This window comes from Camelus dromedarius, chromosome 7 (assembly GCF_036321535.1).
Source record: "Camelus dromedarius isolate mCamDro1 chromosome 7, mCamDro1.pat, whole genome shotgun sequence".
NCBI classification, from domain to species: Eukaryota; Metazoa; Chordata; class Mammalia; order Artiodactyla; family Camelidae; genus Camelus; species Camelus dromedarius.
Genome location: NC_087442.1, coordinates 24,262,197 through 24,274,907, shown reverse-complemented (window position 1 = coordinate 24,274,907; position 12,711 = coordinate 24,262,197). Strand labels below are relative to the sequence as shown.

At 38.8% G+C, this 12,711-nt stretch overlaps 1 long non-coding RNA gene across 2 annotated transcripts in view; it reads left to right on the top strand.

Moving 5' to 3' along the window:
* Positions 1 to 4,773: 4,773 nt before the first annotated feature.
* The window catches only part of LOC135321731 (uncharacterized), a 192,103-nt gene continuing 184,165 nt past the window's right edge, over positions 4,774 to 12,711 (top strand). For both annotated transcript variants that reach the window (XR_010381768.1, XR_010381767.1), the window contains exon 1: positions 4,774 to 4,785. This is a non-coding gene — a long non-coding RNA (uncharacterized LOC135321731). The remainder of the gene's footprint in view (positions 4,786 to 12,711) is intronic.

The following is a 12,711-nucleotide window of genomic DNA, read 5'->3' as shown; positions in this document are numbered from 1 at the left end:
CCTGAGGTACTTAGCCCTTGCTAAGCCCAAAGAGTGAGAAGAGAATACCAAGTACCAGTCAATTTAGAATTTCATGCCCCCTTTCTTTCTTTTTTGAGAAAGAACTGATGTTTTAATTATTTTTACCCAATTCTGAAGAGCCTGACTCAGAAGACTTCCCAATGAAAAAGTAAGTGAAAAATCATGCCAGGCTTGTGAGTCAATCCTAAAATGATACCTAATATTGCCTCTTTCTGTCTAATCTTCATCCCTCCCTCCCATTTATTTACTTTCAGGTTGAATGTCACCCATTCATTCTTCCAGCCATCTTACTTGTCCTGGAAATCACCCAGAACCTTTCCTCTATCTTAGTCCATTCTGTTGAAAAGAGAAAGGAACACAACTTGAATTTATTTTTCACTAAGGGTATAAATGCAGTGAAGACATAATTTAAAAATAAGAATATCACAATGCTAAGAACTCAAAGAAGTTTCTAGGAAGTAAGATTGAGGTCTTGTTACTGCTGGGGTGGAATCTGGGACTTTGGTGTCTTTCAATCCAACATCCCACACTAGCGCAATAGCACTAAGCAGCTCATGGGTTTGGTCCTCTGGTTGTTGGCAGTTCATCCTCCTCTTCCCTGGAAAAGCCCTGGATGTTGGGAAAGCCTAATAATGTCTCAGCCTCCTGAAGATGGTCTGGCTTGTTTATAAGGACATTAAAAGAGAAGGTTATTGATCCTTGATCCAGTTCCTTTCTAAAGAAACAAAGGCCAACTTGGGGCCAGACTCAGGGGCATCTTTACAAGGATCCTCTCGCTTAGTCCTGCCAACAACTGTGTGATGTGGACTTTATTATTATCGTTCCTGTTTTATGGGTGAGGAAATTAACACTTTGCAAAGTAAATATCACGTTCTGTGCAAATGCTGTAGTTGGGTCTGATCCTAATCAGATTATTGCAGAGCCTCAACATTAACCACATCCTTATCCTGGGTCAGATGCTTTTAAAGAAAACAAATTGCACTGTACACTTGTTAAAAATGGCAGGGAAGATTTTACTCAAGACTATCATTCTAGGGGAGAGAGACTGAATTCAATGCTGACTACAGTTTGCACTAGTGGGAACGTGTAGGGAGTAGGTGGAAAGTTACTAACTTGGTTAGATGCCAAGGGTGAGAGGGAAGGGCACTTGATTAGTTATCAAGGATAGGGATTCTCTACAAACTGGCTTATCAGGATTCTTTGCTAACTGTGAGCTCAGCAGGCCAAGGTCGGGGTGGGGAGGACTCAGAGGAGCCTGGCTAAATTTTGATCAAAGAGAGATTTGTTGTCAATGCACTAGTGAATTCGATTGCTGAAAACATTAGAGTTTAGAAAGGAAAAAGCATGTACATAAAATGGTTTTTGAGGTTATTTTGGATAGAAATTTGGTGAATTTGTACATTCTGGTTTATGATGACAGGCTTTAGGGCCTCATTTTCCATTGGTGTTTTCCTGATTGAATTACTCATATTCACCTAATTCGCCTAAGAAAGCCTGATACATCCATTCTGATGTGCAGGAGGAAGGTAAAGAAATGTTTCCTATTCTTTATTGCATAGCCTAATATTTATTCTTTCCTATAGGTACTACCTCATTATCTGGATTTTGTGAATCTCTCCCACACCTTCCACTCTCCCTCCTTCTCATCAGTCTCAGTCCTTTTCTTTTTATGCTGTTTTTATTTCCAAAATAGAGGAGAAAAAAAAAAGAAATTTATTCTTGTTTTTTTTCTTTTTATATCTAGAGTCCTATTTTCAAATTATTTTATTTTTTAAAATAATTTTTAAGTTCTTAAAATGTTAAGTCAGTTGTTTTGCTTCCTTAAAATATACGTGCTATAGCAAGAGATAAACACGCTCAAGTATTCTAGGATATGCATCCTTAAATTATTTGTGAGAGCCAGACGAGTTTTGAAGACATCGGTATGCAAGAGCGTGTACTCGAGACTGTTTGGTTTCCAGAGGTCCTTCATAGCATCCAGTCCTGAAACAACAAACATCCTTTTGCTCTTGAAACTGGTTCAGAACAGAATAGAAAGAACAAGGCCAGCTGGTTGAAGCTTTGGAGGTAAGCCGACCATTTGCTTAACAAAGCAGGGCCTCGCTCTACCTCTCCAAGGCGCTTTCATCTGAAAACTGGGTTGAGCACCAAGTAGAAACCCGCTCTCTCCAGTGGGATTCCTCATTTCCTGGTTTCAAACGGACACAAAGAATAGATTCTCTTGTGTTTGCCTGCCATTCACATTTTTAGACAGATCCGAAACTAGAGGTGTGCTTAAATAACGATGGCTGGTGCACACTTCCTTCTCTCCGACTGGGGATTTGGATTCTCATTTTCCCAGAGCAAGGCGAAACTGCTGTTCAACTCATCTCACTAAAAGCTGATGCAAAGTAATGTGAAGCGAACAGTCCTTAATAATGAGAAAGATAACTGGAAGCATACCATTTCTGCTGCCCCTTCTGAGTGCCCTTTATTATTATTTTTTTTCTTGGCCTTTAAAATCCACAGTTCCTGCCTCCCCCTGCTCCCCCGCCGAGGGCAGGGGGAAGGGAAGGAGCTCTTTAGCTATAGAGATACTGCTAAAAGCAGATAATCTAAATGAACATGTCTTTCAGAAAGCCATTTTTCCCTTGTGTTCCCATTTTTGTGCCATTAATGAGAACTTTGCATCAGTTTGCATCTGTGCACACTGGAAGTCTGAACGTGCGGCTAGTCATCAGCACAGGCAGGTTTTCATCTCTGTTGCCTTTTAAGAGCGGTCAATCTCTTTTGAAATGGAAATTAAAATCACAAGCTAAAACCAAAATTGTTTGCCTCCAATTTTACAGCCCATGACTGTAAAGGTCGTTATTGATCTGACTCACTCTTTCAATAAACCCGGGACGTTACAAACACAGATGCACATTGTTGGTGTTCAGAAGTGAGCCTGGTCAGCGATGCCTTCCTCAGCCATCTAAGCTCATGGGGAAGACGACTGTGGGTAAGAAATTAAGCATTGACCAACTAATATTTTGGGCCATCTCATGCCAGAACACTTTTAAAGACCATCAAATTGAATTTTCTTTGAAATATGAGCACATGGAAACACTAGTCATCAATCTTTGAAAGGCCTCTTCTTAAAAGACAGTAGCTGAGGGACAAGAGGCGCCGACATCATGGTTGGGCATTCACATCTTTCTGATCCCAACCTACTAGAAATAAAAGTCTAAAGACTGGGTATAAAGCGGAACATAGCCCAAAATAAAAGGGTGAAATGATGAAGAACTGACTGATAGGTAGGTAGAAATCTAAATATTCCATTAATAAGCATTTTATTAAATGCCGTACAAGACAGTTTTGAAGACCTCTTGCATTCTAAGCACTCGTACAGAACCGAGGAAGTAAAGGCATAGCTTCATTTGTTATTGTCAAATGGCAAAAACAAAACCATTTAGTAAAGAGTTTAACGTCCTTTATTCAAGGGAAAACAATCCATGGATTGGGGGGGGGGGTGCAGGGCCTCACAAGCAGTGGAGCACTCTTCCCAAGGGATTTTAGGCAAAATCGAGTATTAGAAAAGGCAATGCAGAAACGGCACGGTTGGCCAGGGGGTCAGCGATTTTCTTAAAAGGCTAGCAGGCCCTATTTTCTAGGGTAAGTTGAGCTGGCTAAAGGGATCCTGGAGGGTTGTGACTGGTGTATGTTAGGGCTCCTTGGCAGTGAGGTGCTTCTTGTAAGTGTGGGCTGAGTTAGGTTTCAGTCCATGACGTGACTACTAGGTGCCTCCATTTTGTGGGTCCCGACATAGTCAAGAATCACCTTTATCACCATCAGTCCCGAAAAGCAGTAAACTAGAATTGTTCATTCCTTCTCACTCTGTCTCAACATCTATTCCCCTGCTTTTCCCTGTCTTTACAGCATGTCTAAGATTTATAAGGACTTAGATTGACCCAACAATACTAGAACACAGAGAAAGAGGCTTTTTTTTTTAAACCAACAGGATCACAATACAACAATTTTATAGAAGAAGGAAAAGCAAATACGTACGTTCCATTTCTTTCTTACGATGAGGCTGAACGTGATGTTGATTTTTCTGAGGTTTTATCTTGTTCTTTCCTCTGGAACACATCCCTTTGTTTCTTCATTTTGCTTGACTCTGTGTTGGTTTCCACGCATTAGGTAAAACAGCCACCTCTCCTAGTCTTGAAGGACGGGCCTCGGGTAGGAGATAAGCCTCTTGGTTCACCCTTGCGCTGGCTCTTGGTTATTTCTCAAATCTTTGTGATTCTCCAAGTGGCCAGTTTTATTTTTAGTGGCTCCCAGGAGTTGAAGGTTTTCCAACCCTGTCAGCGTCCTCAAGGGAAGGATCTCATGCAGCGCGGAGATTCAGGCAGATTGGAAGCCAGACCCTCGGGCAGCAGCTTTTAAAATATGCAAATGTATACAGCCCCGTGGGACCCCAAGCGCAAGCCCCGCGGGCCACCAGGGCCAGATGATCCAGCGGTGCCCCCGGGCGTCGGCTGCAGGAACCAGGGCACCAGACGAGTGTGAGCTTCTGTCCGGGAGACGGCAGCGAGGAAGAGGGAGAGCGGGAAGGTGACAGCCGCCTGGGAAGAAAAAAGGAAAAAAAGATGGCCCCGCCAGTCTCCAACCCCGAGAGGATGCAGGCCCCCAGACGTCTGTCTGGTCGGACACCTGCCCCTCAGGACCACGCCTGGAGACCAGCAGGTGAGCCTCTCCCACAAAGTGCGGTCAGATGGAGCTTCCTCCCCGGGCCTGGAGCTGGTGAGTCAGGCTCGCGAGCCCTTTACGAGCCGTTTCGCAGATTGCTGTAACCTTGTGTGCACTTGAACCCCTCTGGTTTTCAAAGCTAGGTGTTTTGGGGGTTCATCTCTCTAGGGCAGGTCTGGAAAGTTGGGGGTGCCTGGTGTGGTGTTCTCCTCGGGGAGCAGCTCGGGGTTCTGAGCGCCCTCCGACTACTGTAGGGGTGGGGTTTCCGGCCCGATGGTGGCCCGGAGTCTGGCTGCTGCTTCCACCCGCTTCCGCGGGTTTCTCTCGCCTGTCAGATGTGGGAGTGACGCAGACAGTTTCTAGGTTTTTCCAGAGGAAGTTGTTCCATGTGTAGCTGTAGAGTTGGTGTGTCTGTGGGAGGAGGTGCATTCGGGATCCTCTTAAGCTGCCATCTCGAACCGGAACCCTGATGTTGATTTTTCGATGCTGAAAATAATAAATAATGACAAATTCAAAACGATTTACAGTGAACATGGGGAGAGGAAATTGAGTGAATTATCTTCATGATTTTCTATCAGGCTTTTCATGCCCAACAGATGTGTTAAGCGTGGAAGAGTTCTGGACTACTCGTTTAAAAATGCAAGCCCCAAACTAAACGAAACCGAAAAGCCTGTTAGTTCAAGCATCGAATAAATTCTGGTGGTTAAAGACACCAAACCTAAGAAGTATGGTAGTTCTTGTATAAGGCTTCTCCTTTAATAAGCATTCTTGTTAATGATAAATATCTAGCAATACACAGTGTTTGTTGAATGAATAAATCCTGAGGTTGTCTTATTTTAATTTTGTATTACAAAAATATAATTGTTTGTGATTATAGAGAAACACAGTTGATTTTTACATGTTGACTTTTTAATTCTAATAATTTATCTGCATATACTTTGGTATTCTTTATATACATTGTGTGTGTGTATGTATGTGTAAATAATAACAGTTTTACTTTTATTTTTCTTCACTATTTTTATGCCTTATTTCTTCACTATAGTTTGAATATAAAAGGAAATATATCCTTGTCTCATTTCTTACCTTAGAAAGAATGCTTTCAACATTTGCCATTAAGTGTGGTATTTGCTGTAGTTCTGTTTTGGGGGAAGTGAGGGAGTTCCTTTATTAAAATGAAGAAAGTCCCTTTTATTCTTAGTTAGCTGTGAGTTTTTTTTTTAATCATGAATTGATGTTGAATTTAATCAAATAATTTTTCTTCATTCACTGGAATGGTCGTATGATTTTTCTTCTTTAGTCCATGTATTGGAAAGCTATTGTAACTATAGAACTGCATAAGAAGTCACCCTCAAACTCAATGATGTAAAATGACAGTAGTCTGTGTCATGTCTATTAATATCTCACTGGCCAAAGCAAGTAACTTGGTTTAGTCCTAGGTCAAAAGAAGGAGAATCCACTCTGGCACCAGGGACTTCAAAATTCCATGACAAAAGGCATGGGTACAGGGAGGGGCCAAAAGAAAGATCTTTTCCACATTCCATTCCTTGGCCACAGTTACAATCCTTCCCCTGCGAAATACACCCATCCTAGGATCCCCAGAATCTCACATTGCATATCATGTGGCTTAAGATGAGATTGAGACGCTGCTCCTCCTGATCCAGAGACCAATAAATCAAAAGGGTCAAATTATCCTCCTCATTTATAGGCAACATGGAACCATGGACAAGATAACCACAATGAATGCTCTCAGATAATGGGAGAAGGGAGGCATAGAGTAGTCACTAGTCCAAGGCAAGTCTGAAATTCCACTGGTAAAATGTTACCATCTCTCCTTAGACAGAGGGAGAAAATATTCCTTGATTAACCACTTTTCTACCTGAGAATGGCTTCCCATCAGTTGCTTTCCTTGGCTCTTGCCTCTGCCCCTTGGGATATCATTCCTTTTGCATTTTCCTTTCTGCCTTCTTCTGAGAAGGCATTAAAAATATACCTTTGGGGGGAGGAGATGTTATATTGGCTTGCTTTCTGCCTGTAGGAAGTTGAGGACTAAGAGATTTTTAAAAATCTCAGTCTCAACGTGTTTTTAGCCCAGTATGGTGACACTTTTGCTGATAGAGATCTCTTAAAAAGTTTATTATTGATGTATTTTATTTCACTCAATTCTTTTGTCAAATGCTCACCCTATAGTTCTTTTAAAGGTATTTATTGCTTTATCTAGGCTTAATTATGTATATTTTGGGTCAATCAGGTTTCTATGGAACTAAGTCCTTAAGCTTCCTAAGGAGTATTTTTTTATTCAGCTGAAATGATCTAGGTGCCACCTTAATTTTTTCATAGCTCTTCACAAAGGACATGGCTATTTCACCCTTGGTTTGGTTTTTGCTTCCAAGCTTAATCAAATGGCCACAGCCTTTCTGGTTTTAATCCTTTTCCTCCAGTGTGTATCATATTTTGAGTCTTTTACTTTCTGGATGTGTACAGATAAGAAGCAGTTTGATTTGCAACGTAGCAAGTTCTGAGCTCTTTATATACTCTCTAAATTCTGCTTATAAACTGGGCAGTTCTTTTCTGAATTTATCTTTGCTTTGAAGTGTCTTATTTTATGAAGCAAAAGAGATCAATTGAAGCTTTGAATGTCCTGCCTGGAAAATATCTTTCCTAAGACTAAATTAATTAGGAGTATTTTACATCTTCCATGTTATAGTACAACAGTGTTGCCACTATATAACATAGGTCATCGTTTTTTCAGTGTCTTGTATTAGTTCCTTGCCATTTTTCAAGACTCAACATTTTTCTCACTTTCTACCATCTGGTCCCAAACCAATGCTACACATATTAGTTTTTGTTAAAGAAGCATCCAGTTCCATTTTGGTTAGCTAGCATCACAATAATGCTGCAAACTAACCGTCCCAAAACTTAATTCCTGAAACGACAATCGTTCATCCTCAGGTTAGCTGGAATGGCTCTGCTTATGTTTGTCAGACTCATTTTGGGGCCAGTGGGCTAGTCCAATGGTGATGGCAGAAGTTCTAGGTATCAAGTATTAGGTATCAAGTACTGGATATTCAAGTGAACAATTTCAAGTCTCTGCTTCCTCCTCTACTGCTAAAACATCATTATCCAGAAAAATCACAGGGCTGAGCTCAAAGTCAAAGAGAAGAGAAATACATCCCAAATGTAGGGAGAGGGAATGCAAATTTAAATGACAAAGGTTATGGATACAAAGAGGGGTGAAGAGTCCATACATTCTGTTTATATGGTGAGTTACATTGATTAATTATTCTTGTTAAGTTATACTTGCATTTCTATAGTAAACCTTATTTTATTCTGAAAGACAATACTCGTTGTATTTTGCTGGATTTGTCCTATTAATATTTTGTTAAAGATTTTTATGTTCCTGAGAGACTGGTGATTTTTCTTTCATTCAGTCTTTGATATCAAGATGTTTCTGCCCTCATAAAATGAGTTGTTAAGATTTTCCTACTTTTCTACAGTCTGAATATGTATAAGAATGGTATTGTCTCTTTCTTAAATGTTTGGTAGGATTTATTAATAAAGCTGTATATACCTGGAGATTATTTTTGTGGCAAGGCTTTTAACTACAGATTGCATTTCTTTAATGCTTATAGGATTATTTACATATTCAATTTCTTTTTGTGACAGTTTTGGTATTTGTGTTTTTCTAAAAAAATTCTTTTTATGTAAAATTTCAAATTTATAGGTAAAAGTTGATACCTTCTTATCTTTTTAATGTCTGTGGGATCTAAAGTTATGCTCCCGTTTTCATTCTTTATATTGATATTTTTCTGTTTCTCTCCCTCTTACACTTCTTTGCCTCTGATTGTTTACTAGTCTCTTCTATCTTGATGTCATGCATTTGCTTTACAGAGGCAATTGCTTCAGCCAGATTTTTACATTCAAGGGGATATATTTTGTCATATTTTTTTGTTTGCACTATGGCAATTTTTTTGGTGAGTGTTCTTTATCTGCCTTTGTTTTTCTTATTCTTTTCTCCCTTTAATCTTGTAGTGTCCTTTTTAAAAAAGATTTTTCTGCTGGCTCCATTTTGATCACTCATCTTTGAATTGCAGTGATTTAAGGAATAGGATTCAGACCCATATTCCAAGTTTGTAAGCATTTTTATTATGTCTCTGCATTTTTATAAATTAATACTTCTAAACCGTTCTTTGCCCCGATCAGTAGACATCAAGAGCTGTAGGTCTGCTTATCGTTCAAAATTTCTCTTCTCTCCTTACAGGAGGTCAGCTGCTTCTTGCGAATATGGCTATTTGTACAATTCCATATTAAACTCTCTTTTTTCTTCTTAGTAGAACCAAGCTGGAATAACTGAAGCTCTCATCTCAAGCATGCTTGCTGTTTTGTTAATTTTAGTTTTGTACTCGAGGGTGTACACATTGAGATGCACTCTGGAGATGTATAACTTAGTATTTTTTCCTGCCAAGATCAGATTCTTGTCTTGACCCTTCCTCATAACCATACTGCATCTAACTGCTTTGAAATATCTTCCCCCTTGTTCATCTGTTAAATTTTGGGGGAGATTCATTATTTTGCTAATTTTTTCAGTGATGTATACTGTTTCTCCTTCCTCGTTCTCAGTGCATTTAGATTTCTTTCTAAAAAGGTAAGGGAAAAATCTAATTGTAAAGAATTAACCAAAATTATGGGTTGTAATGTTATGTTTAAACTTTTGCTTGAAGTAACCTTTTGTTGATGATTTTGAGATCAAAGCATGTGCCCTTTTCTCAACTATTTGGGTGGATCTGAACAAATCCAAACCCATTTTTGAAAAACATAATTTAAAATGAGTGTTCCAATAAAAAGAAACATTACTTTTGTATTCAAAGAATTCTTCCAATCTGTAACTCGCTACAAAAACCAAAAACAAAACAAAAAACCCCACAAGTCTTTTACAACCATAGGGTAATAAAGACAATGAAATGGGTATCTATGGGTAAATCACTAAATATATAGTGGTTGAGAATATACAAAAAACTGTATGTTGTAACCTGGAGGTGCGAAAAATGTATAAACATGGTACTCAACTAACATGGAGAAATGGTAGAGTAGCTCTGATACTAGGACTAGGCCACCTGGGTTCTGACCCCACTTCTGCCCTGTCCCTGCCCTTCTGCTGTGTGGCCTGAGCAAGTCAAGTAACCTCTCTGTGTTCTCATTTGTAAAGATGTAGAAATAATAGTACCTCCCTACTAGAGTTGTTACAACTAATATATGTGAAGAGCTTAGAAAAAGATTTGGCATACTAAGCATTCAATAGACGCTTCCTATTATTTTGTGACAGTTGACCTTAAGTGAAGCTTTCCACAAGTCAAATTAAAATTTTTGCGATATGTAGTTGTTTACATTTACATTTTCCTCAGCCACATAGTAGTTTTGTATGCATGGAATGGTGAGTAAGTTGGCAGTCAGACTTAAGAATACACAAACGTTCTGCAGAGACGCAGCTCCAAATTTGGTTCAGCACCTCCCTGCTGTTATCAAGAACCCATCTTTTCACCCTGTTATCCTCAAAGTTTTGCATGGGTCTAAGGACCTTGTTGAAAAATGCTGGGTGCCAACCCAAGATCTTCCCTCCTCTGCTTTTTTTTTTCCCTGACAGAATGGCAATTTTATTTGCAGAGACTATATGTCCAGCTTGAAAAAAATGTCAAAGAAACTCCCATTGGATGCTACAGACGTCCAAATGAATTCTGTAAAATGAGACTGCTTTGTTGTTAATGTTCAAAGATATTCCTTGGTACATCTCAGGGACTTTGATTTCATTATAAAAGTGATTCATGCACAGAGTTAAAAACTATTAGGATGAAAAGCCTTAAAGTAAAAATTAAAAGTTATCTCCTCTCATCCATCCCCATACTCCCAATTTCCTCCAATCAGAAAGGCATCTTCTTCTTCTTTTTTTTTTTTCATATCTTTAAAATGACATCATTTAAAATATCTTTTATTTACTGCATCATGTCCCATCTGGCCTTTTATTTTTCCATTGCAATCACCCCAGTTCCATTACTCATCTAGTTTGTGTGTTCTGAGGTACACAGACTAGAAATCACTTTTGTAACTCCACAGGAAACTGATTTTCTTTACCAGAGAGAATATGCTCATTTAGGAGAAGAATTTGAATTAGTAAGACTCACTCTGAAGCACTAAGCAGTGAGACCCTTATAATTTTCATCAAGATGGTCAATGATGGTGTGTGTATGTGCGTTTTGTGACTGTATCGCTGTCACTTCATCCCAGTATTCTTCAATGTTTACAACTATAGCAGCAAGAAGATTTTGTAAGTGGTCTTCCATCTTCAGTGGTAAGTGATATTTTATATTTTGTTTTAGCACTAGGGGTAGGAATGATATCTTTTCACTGAGGCATATAGAACAAGATGCAAGATTTTTTTTTTAAGATGCAAGATTTTTAAAATGCTAAACGTATCATGGTTACATATGCTGGAAGATTAAGGGAGAGAAAAATGACCTAGGCTAATGCATTTGAAGCTTGCTATAAAGTACAATACACTTTAAAGTAGGGCTATGTTGGATTTCTTCCAAGCCATTAATTTCTGAAGAGCCATAAGAACCTTATTAAATAGGGGTTATCCTGGGCAATGTTATAATGTCCTTTTAAGTCTCTCAGCCTACTTTTTCCACACGATTTTCTCTTTCGCCCAGAGAATATTTTATCCAGTCCTTTGGGAACTCTCATACTATTTCTCCTTCTCACTCATCCAAAGGCACTAGTGTTCATTTACATCTTAAGTCATTTCATTAGGATCCCATCCCTAACTCTAAATAGAAAAGGTGTCTTTCACCCTAATTAAAGGAATACAAATGATTCTTGAATGAATTGGGAATTTCTGAGCCTCTTAAATCTCACTCTGTGGGCTGAGAAGAAGGATGGTCCTTCATTTATTATGATATTATTTTAAAGACAGTGTCACAGGTAGCATTTTAGTGAGATTCTCCCTTGACTTATGAGGCTGCCCCAATTTTTTATTATAATCAGGTAACTTAGTAAAGAACACCAAAGAAAAATATCTTAAATTTTTAAATGGCAGAGTGGACTTTGATTTTGAAGATTCCCTCACACCCAAGCCTTGCTGTGGTTGACTGCTTAACTTTCTGCTTTCTACTTGGAAAAGATGAAGTCCCCTCTGCTGTGATTTGCACCTTAGGTTAGTCAACATGCTGTTTTAGTGGCTTGTTGGTAAAGCTACATCCAAACAATGGTAGAGCATAGCACTGTGGTGGTCCCAATCCTGACACCCTCATCTGGTTTGTTTGCAGTTGTTTCAGAGTGTGAAATAATTTAAAATTTAAATCACAAATAAGGGGCAATGGAAAATGCTGTTGTGAAATCAAAGACACGATGAAAGGGCGTCTCTGTACCTCCAAGAAGGGTTGTCACTGCTGTCATGTGTCTATTCTGGGCTTGAGACACAGTAGGTATTCCTTCAGGCTCTGTAATTCTATTAGTGACATTTAGGATTCTCTCAAGAAATTCTTAATCTTTTTGAGCTGCCTGGTAAGTTGCCTTGTCGGAAGTTATTTTCTTGTTATCCATACAAAGTCTGCCTAAGGACTTTTTAATATGTACTTTTGTGACTACCTTTTTTGAAAATATAAATTGCTATTTCATAACTCTTATTAGTGTGTATAATCATTCAAGTCCAGTATTAAAGTGTGCTTTAGTCAATGTTAATAATTTTCCCTGTGAGAGAAGCTCACTCACTCACTAATCCTGTCTCTACATCTGGTAAAGTGTACACTGAGATTCTAAACACAAGTAGTCTGGAGTTCACTATTCTCTTTTCAGTAATAAAAGTGCCATTGAGAAATGTGTTTATATGTTGGCTCACTCTTACATCTCTTTATTCAGAGGCTTCCTTTACTTTTAGAATAATAATCACTCATTTGTGAAACCAAATTCATTGCAGTTGAAGACAACATC